Consider the following 14,049-nt stretch of genomic DNA (forward strand, 5'->3'; position numbering starts at 1 on the left):
TGACCAGAGACTCTCACATCGTTAAAGGCTTACAGGTTGATGGTCAACCTGCTTGACTACATTAGGAACACACCTTCCATGGCCATCAAATCCTTGAGTGGGATTTAAACCCAAAGCTTTTGGTTTAGAGGCAGAGACTCTACCCATTACACTGTAAGATCTCTTTGGTTTTCCTTTGTGGTATCTTTAAGCTTTCTGCTCAGCTATCTTGGCCTATATTCAGTAGTAAGGAATATTTTCAGCAAACATAAAATCTATTATCAATTGTGCTTAGAATGTTTATGAATAACAAAGGCTCCAGGAATGACCTATGCTCAACTCAGTTAACCAACTCTGACTTGATAAGATCTCCTTAACCTTTGCATTTTCTTCTCAAACCAATTTTCCATCCAATTTGATATTTGCCCCAGGGTCCTTTGGGCAATTACTTTTGCTACTGACTTATAAATTCATTTTAAAAGTCAAGTTTTACGATTTTGAACAGTATCGCTATCATCCACAAAGTTCATCAGCCTTTCCTGAACCCAAGTTGACTTTGGCTTTTGCCTTTTGTCTCAATGAACAACTCTGATTTCATCATTTATAAATGGAGTAGAATTTCCCCACTGTTGACACTAAGCTTGCTGAACTTTGCTTCCCAGATTCATTTATGTACTTTTTTGTATTGCAGGTTATATTGACGTTCATCTTCTGTCAAACTATGAACGATTCAAAAGCAAAATATTGCATATGGCTGGAAATTTGTAATGAAACAAAAATGCTGGAAATACTCAGCAACACATGCAGTATCTGTGGGGAGAGAAACAAAGTTAATGGCCTGAACCTTACATTCGTCAGGCGAGGACAATCAGCGGGCCCAGAAGCGGATGCAAAATGCACTTCTGCCTGCGATCGGCCTCCGAACGCAATTCCATGCTGGCTGGCCTGCATGAAATGCACACTGAGAAAGGCTCAGCCCTGCTGGGGTGGGGGTGGGAAAAGGGCAGGTGCCAAGAGAAGGGAGGGTGTAGGCTTGCGCTCCCTGGAGGCTGACGGCTGCTGTGGAGCTGCTTCAGGGAGCTGCAGTAATTGAAGATTGAAATGAGCTCAATAAAGTGCTGCAAACTGTGACAATACTGTAAATGCAAGCGCCTGACAGCAGATTACATAGCAGCTCATTCCTCAAACTTCTTCTTTTATCATATTTAACCCCGGACATTCCATCCTGTCCTGGATGTAGTTTGCAGTGAAAACGTGAAGGCTTCTTGGCTGTTTGGCTGGTCCGCCAACTGTAACAGTGGATGGGCCCATGTAAAATTACTGACAAGTGGCTCCTCAATGGGTTTAATTGTCCACTTAATTGTTGGCGGGCGTGTTTCCAACTCCCACGTGCAAATGCGATGATGTCAGGACGTGTGCCCAATGTCTTCTCGTGATTCCGGATGTGGTTGTGCCTCAACTCCAGTTTGCCATCTGGCCCCCCCCCATAACCCTTGACACCATTGTCTAACAAAAATCTGTCTAACTCTGCCTTGAATAAATTCAATGACCCAGCCTCCATTGCTTTCTAGGGAAGAGAATTCCACATGCTAACTGCCCTTTGAGAGAAAACAATTCTCCTCATCTCCATCTTAAACAGTAGATCCCTTATTCTTAAACTGTGCCCCTGGTTCTAGTCTCTCCCACAAGTGGAGACATCCTCCTGGTATCTACCTTATCAAATCCCATCACAATCTTATATGTTTTAATAAGATCCCCTCTCATTCTTCTAAACTCCAATGGATATAGGCCCAATCTGTTCAACCTTTCTTTTTAAGTCCCTCATCCCAGGAATGAGTTGAGTGAGCCTTCTCTGAACTGCTTCTAACGTAATTATATCTTATTTTGAAACAAAGAAACCAAAACTGCATACAGTATTCCAGATGTGGTCTCACCAATGTCCTGTACAGCTACAGTTAGACTTCACTACTTTTCTTTTCCATTTCTTAATCACTTGCTGCACCTGCACACTAAATTTTTGTGACTTATTTATCCGTGCAGAGTATCTGGCAGCAATGGAGCATCTAATAGCCATGTTCTCAGGAGGATTGATCCTCTGGCTAAAATACCCCAAGACTGCTCACCAGAATAATGATCAGATTAAGGTTTGGAACTGAACCACATAAAGAGTGGAATCTTCTTGAGGTGATGGGGGGGTCTCGGCTGCAGGCTGGAGAGCTGGCAAGACTTCCGCATCACTTCTTCCCAGGAAAGCCCATCACATCATTTGCCAGTCGGGCACTCAACAGCAGCGGGCCTCCCCCTAGGATCAAGGACCTCAGGGTGGAAGTTCTGCCTGCTGAGAGCTGCCAGCCAATCAGAGGCCGGCAAATCTACTGAACTACGAGCTACTGGTGGCTTTTGCTGGCGCAACACCCATCTGAAGCTTAGGATCGACGCTGGATTCCAGACCACAGGTGAACACAGGTGGGAGTGGGCATGCAAGGTAGGATTCATAAGGGAGTGGTGGGGGTGGGGCGGTAAGCAGCCAGGGCTGCGGGGATGGGGGGGTGGCTCTCAGCACACACCTCCCTTCTCGATGTTGGGCCCCTCAATCAGGCACTGAGTGCTTTTTGAACGAGGGACCACCCCTAGGAGCCTGCAAGCAAACACAGCATTAATTGGCCACTTAAGGACCTCAATTGGTGGCGGGGTGGGAAGATTGTCCATGGACCTTCAGGCCACGGACTTAATAGGGGTGGAGGCAGGAAGTGGGCAGGTTCCCCATTCGTCTGATTAAATGGCCCCCTGCAACCAAACTCACGACAAGGGAGGGCACAAGATTCTGCCCATTAACACAGATGACCAAAAGCTTGAACAAAGAGACAGGCTGTAAGGTGTGTCTTAAAGGAGGAGAGAGAATGAGAGAGGCAGTGAAGTTTAGCGAGAGAATTCCAGAGCTTACAGCCTAGGTAGCTGAAGGCATGCACCAATTGCGGAACAATTAAAATCAGTGATGTACAAGAGGTCAGCCCTTCTGGTGTAGATACAGCCACACTGCTGTTAAGGAATTCCATGCTCTTGATCCAGTAACATTGAGGGAATGGCAATGTGTTTCCAATTTAAGCAGGTTTGTGATATTGAGGCGAACTTGCAGATTGTGCCTATTGCCCTTGTTCTCCTAAGCAGTAGATGTCATGCTTTGGGAGAGGCTATCAAACAAGCCTTGTTGAATTGTTGCAGTGCATCTTGTAAATGGTATACTGTACTGTCACATTGTGCTAGTGGTGGAAGGAGTGAATACTTAAGGTGATGGATGGGGTGGGCTGCTTTGTCCTTGATGGTGTTGAGCTTCTTAAGTGTTATTGAAGCTACACTCATCCATGCAAGTGGAGAGTATCCCATCGCACTTCTGATTTGTGCCTTTTAGATGGTGGGCTGGCCTTGGATATTTGGAAAATGAGTCATTCGCCACAGAATACCCAGCTACTGATCTGGACTTATGTGGCACAACTGTTTGCCATTTATCGACACAGGTCTGAATGTTGTCCCATTTGCTGCCTGCAGGCTTGGACTGCTTCATTATCTGCAGCAATGTGAATGGAACTGAACTCTGCAATCATCAGCGAACATCCACTTCTAACCTTATGATGGAGGGAAGGTAATTGATGAAACAGTTGAAGATTGTTGAGCCAGCCTAGGTCACTGCCCTGAAGAATGCCTCCAGCGCTGTTGTGAGGCTGAGATGATTGGTTTCCAACACCACAACCATCTTCCTTTGACTCCAATCAGGGGAGTGCTTTCTTTAACATTCCCCATTTGTTACATTTTACTAGGGCTCCTCAATGCCACAGTGTGTCAAATGCTATCTTGATGTCAAGGGCAGTTACTCTTACCCCACCTCTGGAATACAGTTCGTTTTTCCATGTTTGAACCAAAACTGAACTGAGTGGTTCTGCAGAACTCAAACTGAGCGTCAGTGAGCAGATTATTGGTGAGTAGGCGCCATGAGACTGCACCCTGGTGACTGCTAATGATGCCCTCCATCACTTTACTGATGACTGAGAGTATACTGATGGGCTGGATTGGAATTGCCCTGTTTACTGTGCACAGGACAAACCTAAGCAATCTCCCACTTTGTTGGACAGATGCATCTGTACTGGAGCTGTCCTGGATGCTGGGCAGGTAATGTGAAAATATCAGAGACAGTGGAAGGGTCAAGAGCAGTGGGGGAGAGGCAGAGCTGATTGTTTTCAATGTACATTTGGAGCCTGATGTTGCATTCATGGATGATTTCATAGAGGGGGCGACATGTAATCGAGAAATCCTTCATTCTCAAACTCATCCTTATCTGCAATTACACACTGTGCTTTTCACGCTTTCAATATCTAACTTGTCCTTTTCGATATCTAATCTCACATGTTACTAATATATCACTGAAGAACCTTTTATTATTCTCTTAGCTATCAACAGATCAGTGGTTGTAGCGAGCCTAATATTATAATGACAGTATTCTCTCAGTAGCATACAAATCAATCATAATCAACAAAACATTAGCTTAATGTAGGGAGGCATGTGTAAAACACCATGAAAGAGACATTCTTCATTTGTGAAATGAACTTACCTTGAAATAAAATAGTTGTTCTCTTTTATTATCAAACATTTCATGTACTGTTTATCAAGTCACTGGTCAATAGTACCAATACAACTAGACTTGCTAGTACCTATTTTCCAACTTTTGGCACTGCGTGAAAATAAAATAATAAAACCTAATTTGTGATAATAGGTGTCATGTTATTTTAATGATGTAATACCTTGGGCTTATTTACTGTACAAGATACAAGGCACCAATTGCTCATAAAGGATTGGCTAAACATGTTGTGGGCTCAGTTATTAAGACCAGATACACGAGAACAGTTTTACATTAGTATAAAGCTTGAGGGCATCAGATTTGTATGTGTTCTGCCAAAAGCAAAAGTGAAACCACGTTTGGATCACATGACACATTTCCCATCCAGTGATATCATACTGATATCCCTTAAAGGCATATTACAACAATGGGGATTTTAGATGCATTGGCATTTCTATAAACTTGTGACATTTGAATAAGTGCTACTTCACAAAGCCCCTAGTAACGTACCCCACAGTAACAGTGAGTTGCATTGTCTGATAGTTTACAGAAATAGCATTATCTTCAAAATATTTGTTTGAAAATGATTGAAAATAGATCTGTGCCTAAACAGAATATATAAAGTATAAATTTTAAGTAACCTAGTAATTGCCATTTTAATTTTTAGATTTTTTTCCTTGCCAAGTGTAACAGATTTTAAACATTTGCATTCGTTGTAGGGGTGGTCTTGTGGTGCAGTGGGTAGTGTCCCTGCCTCTGAACCAGAAGCTCTGGGTTTGGATCCCACTCTTGGAATTAGTGGCCACAGAAGATGGTTTATATCGTGGCCAGGTTGATTGGCAACCTGTAAATCCTTCCAATACACCTATGGCAGGTGGTAAGAGTCGGAAAGCATACTGGGCAGTCTTGCTTGATGTAGGTGGCCCTCAAGCTATAGCCTCAGGCAACAGCCAGACATCTGATTCCAGGCAAATCTAGTTATACAAACAGACATAAGCATGTGCTTTGTCTGCATCATTTATTGCTAGACAAAGGAAGCTTCCAAGCTGGCTGTAGGATAAAATTATTTCCTTTTATATAGTAACATAAGTAAAGACAAAGTTGAGAAGATATGATCTAGGGGTAGGAAGTTTCTTGACCTAATCACAACTTTGCAATGGGTTGGATAATCTTTTTCTATCCAACATTAGTCTTTGACCATATCATTAACCTTGTGCTGTCTTTGAAGGCTTACATTGTACTGATCTAAGAATCTAACTCAGTGTTCAAGTTGCATTTTTTATTAATTTGTTACTGTCCAGATATTGAAAGTAATAATTTTACAGTTGTCTCAGGTCCCTTTTTAAACTTCTTTCTGCAGTCCAGTGTCTATGGTTTGAATCTTCCCACTGCAGATACATTGCTCCATGAGTGATCTCTTTGAGCCTTTAAATAAAGAAAGTACATCAGCTGCTATCAGACATTGCTGGGAAATCAACAGGAATGCTATGTGAAAGGGCTGCCCCCCTCTGCACCCCCATCCAAGGTCATGACATATTCCTAGCCCTGGGCCAATTAAAGAAGATTTCCCATAATCACTAACCTGTTATCAAGAGTTAACTGTGGGCAAGCTTTGATATATTTTATTGTGTGTTAAATGTTATAGTTTCAAAATGTTCCATTCTTGTTTGACTGAAAAGTCTTTCAGCAATACTTCATTGTTCATTTCTGTTAGTTCATTTTTTATTTCTTTGAAATTTGCCTTTCTAATTAGTAGAATTATTGGTAATATTGGTAATGTGAAATGGGTTTATAGTGAATCAGCAATCCATTTTACAAGGTGCTAAATTGAAGTCAGTAGAAAAGATAATAGGACATGGTGTAAAATTGTCTGCTGATTGGCTAAAAGGTTATTTTGCTGGTGATGACCACTTTCATCCTTATACATTTTTGTCTTGGTTCATTCTAATATTACTGTCAGATACTATTTGGGTTTCCTTTTGACTTTTTTGTAACCATTTTGTCCTTACGTTTGACAAAAACGCTTACATTCTTCCTTGGTTTAAATATTTATTCACTTTAACATTAATGCCAACCCTGGACTTTTGCCCATCCTTAATTTGCCTTTGGTCATGGCAGTTTCATTCTTCTCAATTAAATTATTTCTTCTCAACTACCGTAATAGCCATTAAGTGAATGTAAGTTACTATAAGCTACTGTAAGTTAATCAATTTTTGTTGTTAACTCCACTGTGCTGGGCATAATTCTGGGTAAATTGTCACACAGAAGAACATTCCACTTCACTGACAGGAATTTATCTGTACAGTACCAGTCAATATGTTGATTGACAGGAGAAATTATGTTTAAAATCTGCAGACATCAGCACCACATAGGTCACCCTGCAGCATACTTGGCATGATATCCCTAGAGCACAGGACAGTGTTGGATCTTTAATGCTCCAGACAGTGGATGATGTTTGCCTGGAGTTTTACAAGCAGAAAGCCACAAGTATAAGGTAAAGGATGGTCCAAACCGATTAATTTGGACTGCGGCCCAATATGTTGCAAGCTGCTAATAAAATAATTCTCTTGCTGCAGTCACCATGTGAGCCAAGTATACCATGGCAGTTAACATGCAAAATGTCCATAACTAATGAAGAACTTGCAGGACCTGGTAGTGTGGTTTCTAACCTATACACAGCTTTTACTTTAATGTGAAATAAAATACCAAATGTTTAGGGGAATGTTTAAGAGTTGTTTGACTGCATAGAAATTATCAAGTGTATGCGAGTAATATCTGCATTCAATCTTTCTTAGCTGCATCATTCTAGAATTTTTTACCCTGCTGTGCCAGTCCAGTCCTTCTCTTTGTGTTGCACTTGCCGTAGTTTACTGCATTAAGTATAGTACTTAAGCAAATCTATTTGATAGCTGTGACTTCACTATGATTGCCATCAGTGGCACTTATGGATCTGGCACACTCATTCTCGTCTATTACCTTATCATTTCTCTTCATGTTTGATGCCTGTTTCTAGATAGTGTTTCAGCCTCTCTTGATACATGAACCCACTTCAATGTCATATGCGATAGCGTTCCATACATACTCCCCACTCTGGCTTACCAACCTGATCCATGCCGAGAAGGTTATCATGTTCACATAATGCCTTCCTTGATCAGTAGATTGTGATTCACAAATCTTGTTTACACATTCTGCAATGTGCCTTTATTACACAGATAAAGTGCCGTCTCCACAGCTGGACTGGCTCTTTAGTATATTACTTATATTATGTAATGTCCATTTAGCCTGGTAAACAGGTGCTTTCTGATCAGTTGCTTAATTTTGCATTTTCTAGTGTGCTGTACTACAGCTCAACTTCCATAAACTCCAAATTACATTATGATGCACATTTCTGCAATGATGCAGTCCCACACGAGTTGCCAAGGTCAGTGAACATAGTTTCAAGTGCCATTTCTCACCAATTTACCACTAGCCTCATACATTGCCCAGTACAGCACATCCCTAGCACTCATCTAGCAATAATTTCTATCGGGCACAAATCATTCCTCACATTCATCGGTTCACCTCATCCCCACACACTTAGCAAGCCTCACACCCATATCTCACAGCTTGCATTCACTGTCAGTTATTCAACCGTGTCAGACACATCACCCAAGCATATTGCACCATACTCACTGACAAACTTCCCTCTTGTACAGGACGAGTTGGTGCATAATCAGAGGCAGTAGGTGTTAACCAGTGAGGAACAGGCATGGCTGCATGTTCTTAACCACATGGAGGAGGCAGTGGTCACCAGCATTGGAGTGGCCCTTGCGGAGACTGACCAGCGGTGGGGCTGAAACCATCGAAAATGATGGCTTCCTCATGGCATCAGAGTCATCCTCCTTCTCATATCCCAATTCGCCCTCATATCGAATTCTCCTCAGATTCACAAGCTTTAGACGGGGTAAGCATGCATCTCATCTTATTTTCTCTCCAGTCACCATATCCCTACTCTTGTGCCGTACTCTTTTCAGATGCTCAAGAACTATGAACATAAGAAATAGAAGCAGGAGTAGGTTATACACCTCGTGTGGCTAGGCCATTCAATAAAAATAAGGTTGATCTTCAGCTTCAATTTAACTTTCTCATCTGCTATCCGTAACCCTTGATTCCCTAAGAGACCAAAAACCTGTATATCTCAGCCTTCAATATATTCAGTGCTGGAGAATCCACAACTCTTTGGGACAAAAAATTCCAAAGATTCACAACCATTTCAGTAAGAAATTTTCTCCCCATCTCAGTCCTAAATGACTGGCACCTTACCCTGAATCTGTGACCCCTTGTTCTAGATTCCCTAGCCAGAGGAAACAACATCTCATTGTCTACTGTGTCAAACCACTTCAAAATCTTCCATGTTTCAATGAAATCACCTTTCATTTTCTAAACTCCAGAGAAATAGACTTAATTTACTGAGGCTCTCACCATAAAACAACCTTCTCACGCCAAGGACCCATCTAGTGAACTTTTGCTGTACCACCTCCAATGCAAGCATGGGCTTTCTTAAATATGGAGACCAAAGCTGCATACAGTACTCCAAATGTGATCTCATTAAAGCCCTGTACAATTCTAACAAGACTTCCTTATTCTTTTACTCCAATCCTTTTGCAATAAATTTCAATATGTTATTTGTTTTCATAATTGTTTGCTGTACCTGTATGCTAACTTTTTGTGTTCCTTGTACAAGAACACTCAAGCCCTTCTGAATATCAACATTTACAAGTTTTCATACCTTTTAAAAACTATTCTGCTTTTCTATTCTTATGACCAAAGTGAATAACCTCAAATTTCCCCCACATAATACTCCATCTGGCGCTTTTTTACCGACTCACTTAACCTTGTCTATATATCTACACAACCTCTTTGTGTCCTCCCCATAGCTTTATCATCATCCAAGTTGGATACATTATTTTCTGTGCTTTTTTCTACTCATTAATGTAAATTGCAAATAGCCGAGGCCTCAGCACTGATCCTTGTGACACTCCACTAGTCACAGCCAGCGAACTTGAAAGTTAACATACAGGTGCAGCAAGTAATTATGAAGGCAAATAGCATGTTGAAATTTATTGCAGGAGGATTGGATTTTTAAAAAAGGAAGTCTTGCTAGAATTGTACAGGGCTTTAATGAGATCACATTTGGAGTACTGTGTGCAGTTTTGGTCTCCATATTTAAGAAAGCCCATGCCTACATTGGAGGTGGTACAGCAAAAGTTCATTAGATGGGTACCTGGCATGAGAAGGTTGTTCTATGGAGAGAGCCTCAGTAAATTAAGTCTATTTCTCTGGAGTTTAGAAGTTTATCCCTATTCTTTGCTTCCTGTCTGCTAACCAAGCCTCGTTCCATATATCACCCAAAACTCTATGAGCCTTTATCTTGTGTATTAACCTTTCATGTGGAACCTTATCGAGCTCCTTTTGGAAATTCAAGTATGCTATATCTATCAGTTCCCCTATACCTACTCTACTAGTTACCTCCTCAAAAACTCTAATAAATTTGTCAAACAAGATTTCCCCTTTGTAAAACCTGTCAATGAATAAATGAGAAATTCATTAATAAATGAAATTATAAAAAAGAAATAATTCTACAAGATTTCACATTTTAAAAAAGAATCTTTACCATATATAAAAAAATTAAAGAAAGCAATCACTACCAACTCAATACTATAACAAAGTATGCTATGAATCCAGTTTTACTTTTACTTCCCTCTTAAGAGTCCCCTTATTTTACAAAATCTTGCAAGTTAATTCACGTTTCGTGGGTTCAACACCTTTGTGCTCCAGAGTTCACTTCAATCTCTCCTCAGTGTTTCATCTATTCTCCGTTGTATGAAATTTGATGGGGACCCTTCAATTAGCTTTGGCTAAGAAATCCTCGAGCTTCTCTTCAAAGCTGTTGTATGATGGTGAGGCTAGGTTCGGAACAATTACTGAGATGTTGTTATGTTCAAACAACAACTATTTTATTTTATACAACTGAACTATGTACAGCTATCCAGGACAATGTTTTACACTGCTGAAGCTCTGAACATCCCCCACCCACCCCACTCCTCTCTTAGTCATGTGTTCTCTTACATGATCATTATGGGAGGCGTTGTAAACACAGTCCCACACATTAAACCTTACAAACCCTAATACTACAAAAACCTCATGATTGTGGACTTCTCAGCTCAATCTTTCCTGATCACCTTCTGGCTTTGAACAGATGCAAACTGTTTTTTTGCTGGTTTTCTCTCACAGCTTCTTTGCAGCTGTCTCCAAGCTGTCTGCTTTCTGTCAGAAGGTTAACTGCCTTTCACAGTGAGGCATACTCTAGCTTCAAGCAAAACAAATCTTCCAACCTCATTTCCACTCACACAAACGCCAAGGCCTGAATTTTCGGGTCAGCAGGCTGGCGCGTTCAGCAGGACCGGCGTTGGCCTGGGAACAGGCCGCCACCCACAATCGGCCCATGACCGCAGTTTGACACTGGCTGGTCAACTAAGGCGCACCTAGTAGGGAACGCGGCTTCCCAATGGTCGGAAAAGGCCAGGCACGGGCGGGAGCATGTTGTGCTCCGTCTCCCATGGTGACTCAGTGGGCGGTTTAAAAATGGCACTGGCAGCTCCTTGAAGGCCGCCGGTGAAGAAGCTTACTGCCTGCGTTGCGGAGACAGTGCCTATGACCTTGGCAGCGGCTAAAGATGCCAAGCGGGAGGGCAGTTTGTGCGGCCATTCGGCCCCTTGGTTTTCAGACGAGCGCCTCGCTGTGCTCCTGGAGGAGGTGGCTGCCAGGAGGGACGTCCTTGTACGAAGGGACAAAAGGAGGAGACCACCGCACCTGGTAAAGAATGCCCGTGAGGAGGTGACAGCGCAAGTCAGCAGCCATGACGTGTTGCAGCGCACATGGGTGCAATGCTGCAAGAGGGTCAATGACCTGCCCGCACTCAGGAAGGGAAGTTCTGTCGAAGGGTCATGAGGACTCGAAACGTCAATTCTTTTCTTCTCCGCCGATGCTGCCAGACCTGCTGAATTTTTCCAGGTAATTCTGTTTTTGTAAGGGTGAGCACCATGTTGGCATGGATCAGTGTGCAGAAGTATAAAGGGCTGGTTGTCCCCACATGGAGCTCAGCGGTGTTACAGTCTGAGTGCCAACTATCAATAATGCCAGAGCTGGCCAAGGGGGTGAGCCCTGGTTACTTGGCCTGCGTGCCTTGCAGCTTGAGGGCCATGACTTGGTGTTCCTCAGGTGGGGTTGGCCAGGCTGCAGGTAGAGTGTGACTAATCAATGCGCCTCTGCCTTTTCGGGAGAAGCAGAGCCATAACCAACTGGAGAAGCCACGGACGGGCAGAGACCCGCCCAACCTACTGCTGGTAACCAGGTTCGAGCTGGGTGCTCTTGAGCTGGAGAGCATGCGTGCAACCGGCAATGTTGAGGTTGAGGTGTCAGAAGAAGGTAAGAGCGCAGTGCACAGAGGTGAGAGTTTCAGATAATGTAACCACTCTAGTGTAGTCTCTTCATTAGTGGGAGCCTCAAACTTGGAGTCCCCATTGATCATTGCAAGACATTGGCACCATGATGCTGATCTCACCAGGGTACCTGGCATGCACAGTGACAGTGTGATGACTATAACTATTAACATGTCCTTGTTCCCCATTAGATTCACCAGCAGGCACTCAATCACAGGACATCGAAGGGCCACCCCTGATGCCAGAAATCCATCAGGCTTCATCTGCACCAGCATCACACCCGGTCTCTGCACCAGCGCAGATACCAGCACCTCGGCATTAGATCGTTGGCTACATTGTCAGTGCACATTGGTGAGGGCACTTCATTCGCTTGAGGTGCAGGTGGAGCTGAGAGTGCCCAGGGCGCCGGCTGTCGGATGACGAATGGGGACCAGGACGATGCTGGGTCGAAAGCAGATGATGAGCCTCTGGAGTTGTCCATGAGGCGGCAAATACTGGACGTCCAGTGGGAAATGCGGGAGGATCTGGCAGACATCCATGAGGGTCTGTGCGCCATGGTCTCTGTTGTGAAGGAGTCCATGCAGAGCATAAGCACTATGTGGACCCTTCTTGCTGAGCGCACTTTTGTCTTCCATTGACAGAGTGGTGACTCTCATGGAGAGGCAGGACCAGGGACAGAATCAGGAGTTCCTGGGATTGCGCTCAGACCTGCAAGCTCTCACACAGGAAATGATCTCAGGTGGCCAGTGCCAGTGTGGGAGATGGATGAGGCACCCAGTATCCCAGCTAGGTGCCCATCCATCAATGGCGAGCAGGAAGGTCCAGAGCAACTTGCTTGCAGTCTCTGCGAGCCCCTCTCAGGGCGCTCAGGATGATGGCAGCAGCTCCTCCATCCCTCTGCCAGTGACCATGGCATCTGATGAGGCTGCATAAGGGAGATGCCAGCTGTGGCACAGGCTGCTCCCTTCCAGGAGGGACCAGCACAGGCTCCACTGGCCAGATGACAACGCCCAAGGTCATCAATGCCAGCAAGACAGCAGGGTCAGCAGGCTGCTTCCAATGCCGCTGACAGTGAGAGGGGGAGCACCTAGACGCAGCATTCACAAAAGTAAGTTTAAGGCAACATGAGCACAAGAGAGACTGTCCACAGAAAGGAGAGGCCAGCAAGAGCAGTATAAAATGGCACGAAAAACAGAGACCAAGACTAGAGAGGAGAGGCCAACGGGAGCAGTATATAAGGGCTTGAAAAACAGTCTGAAACCGGAGAGGAGAGGCCAGTGTGAACAGTATGAAGGGATGCGAGAAAGAGAGGCCGAACCAGAGAGGAGATCCGTACCCTCAAGACCTTCAGGCAGTGGAGTTTGAAGTGACGACATGATTCAAAAAGTGATGCAACACAGGGGAGGCAGCTGATTGGTAAATAGGGTCAGGTGAGCATTTCTACTTCTAATTTTTCTACCAATTAAACTGTAGTCCATTAGCTTAAACAAAATAAGGTGAGGACTTTGGACTGCAGTGGCAGGGTTTGGGGTGGAATAAGGCCCCTAGTGTAATTAGTATTCTTTAAAGGGAGTAACTAACAAGCTTAATCTAAAGGGAAGTCATGGCAGCAGAGCTCGCACTCGTGATTTCCTCCTCCTGTGCTATGTGGGAAGTCATGGACACTTCCAGTATCCCTGGCGACCATGTGTGCAGGAAGTGTGTCCAGCTGCAGCTACTGGCTAATCTCATTTCAGAGCTGGAGCAACGGGTGGATTCATTGTGTAGCATCCGCGATGCTGAGATTATTGTGGACAGCGTGTTCAGTGAGGTGGTCACACTGCAGGTCAAGACTGAACAGGCAGAAAGGGATTGGGTGACCACCAGGCAGACTACAGGAAGGCAGGCAATACAGGAGTCCTCTGTGGCCACCCCACTCTCTAACAGATATATTGTTTTGGATACTGTTGGGGGAGATGACTTCTCAGGGGAAAGCAACAG

This window comes from Carcharodon carcharias, chromosome 4, assembly GCF_017639515.1.
Source record: "Carcharodon carcharias isolate sCarCar2 chromosome 4, sCarCar2.pri, whole genome shotgun sequence".
Lineage (NCBI taxonomy): Eukaryota > Metazoa > Chordata > Chondrichthyes > Lamniformes > Lamnidae > Carcharodon > Carcharodon carcharias.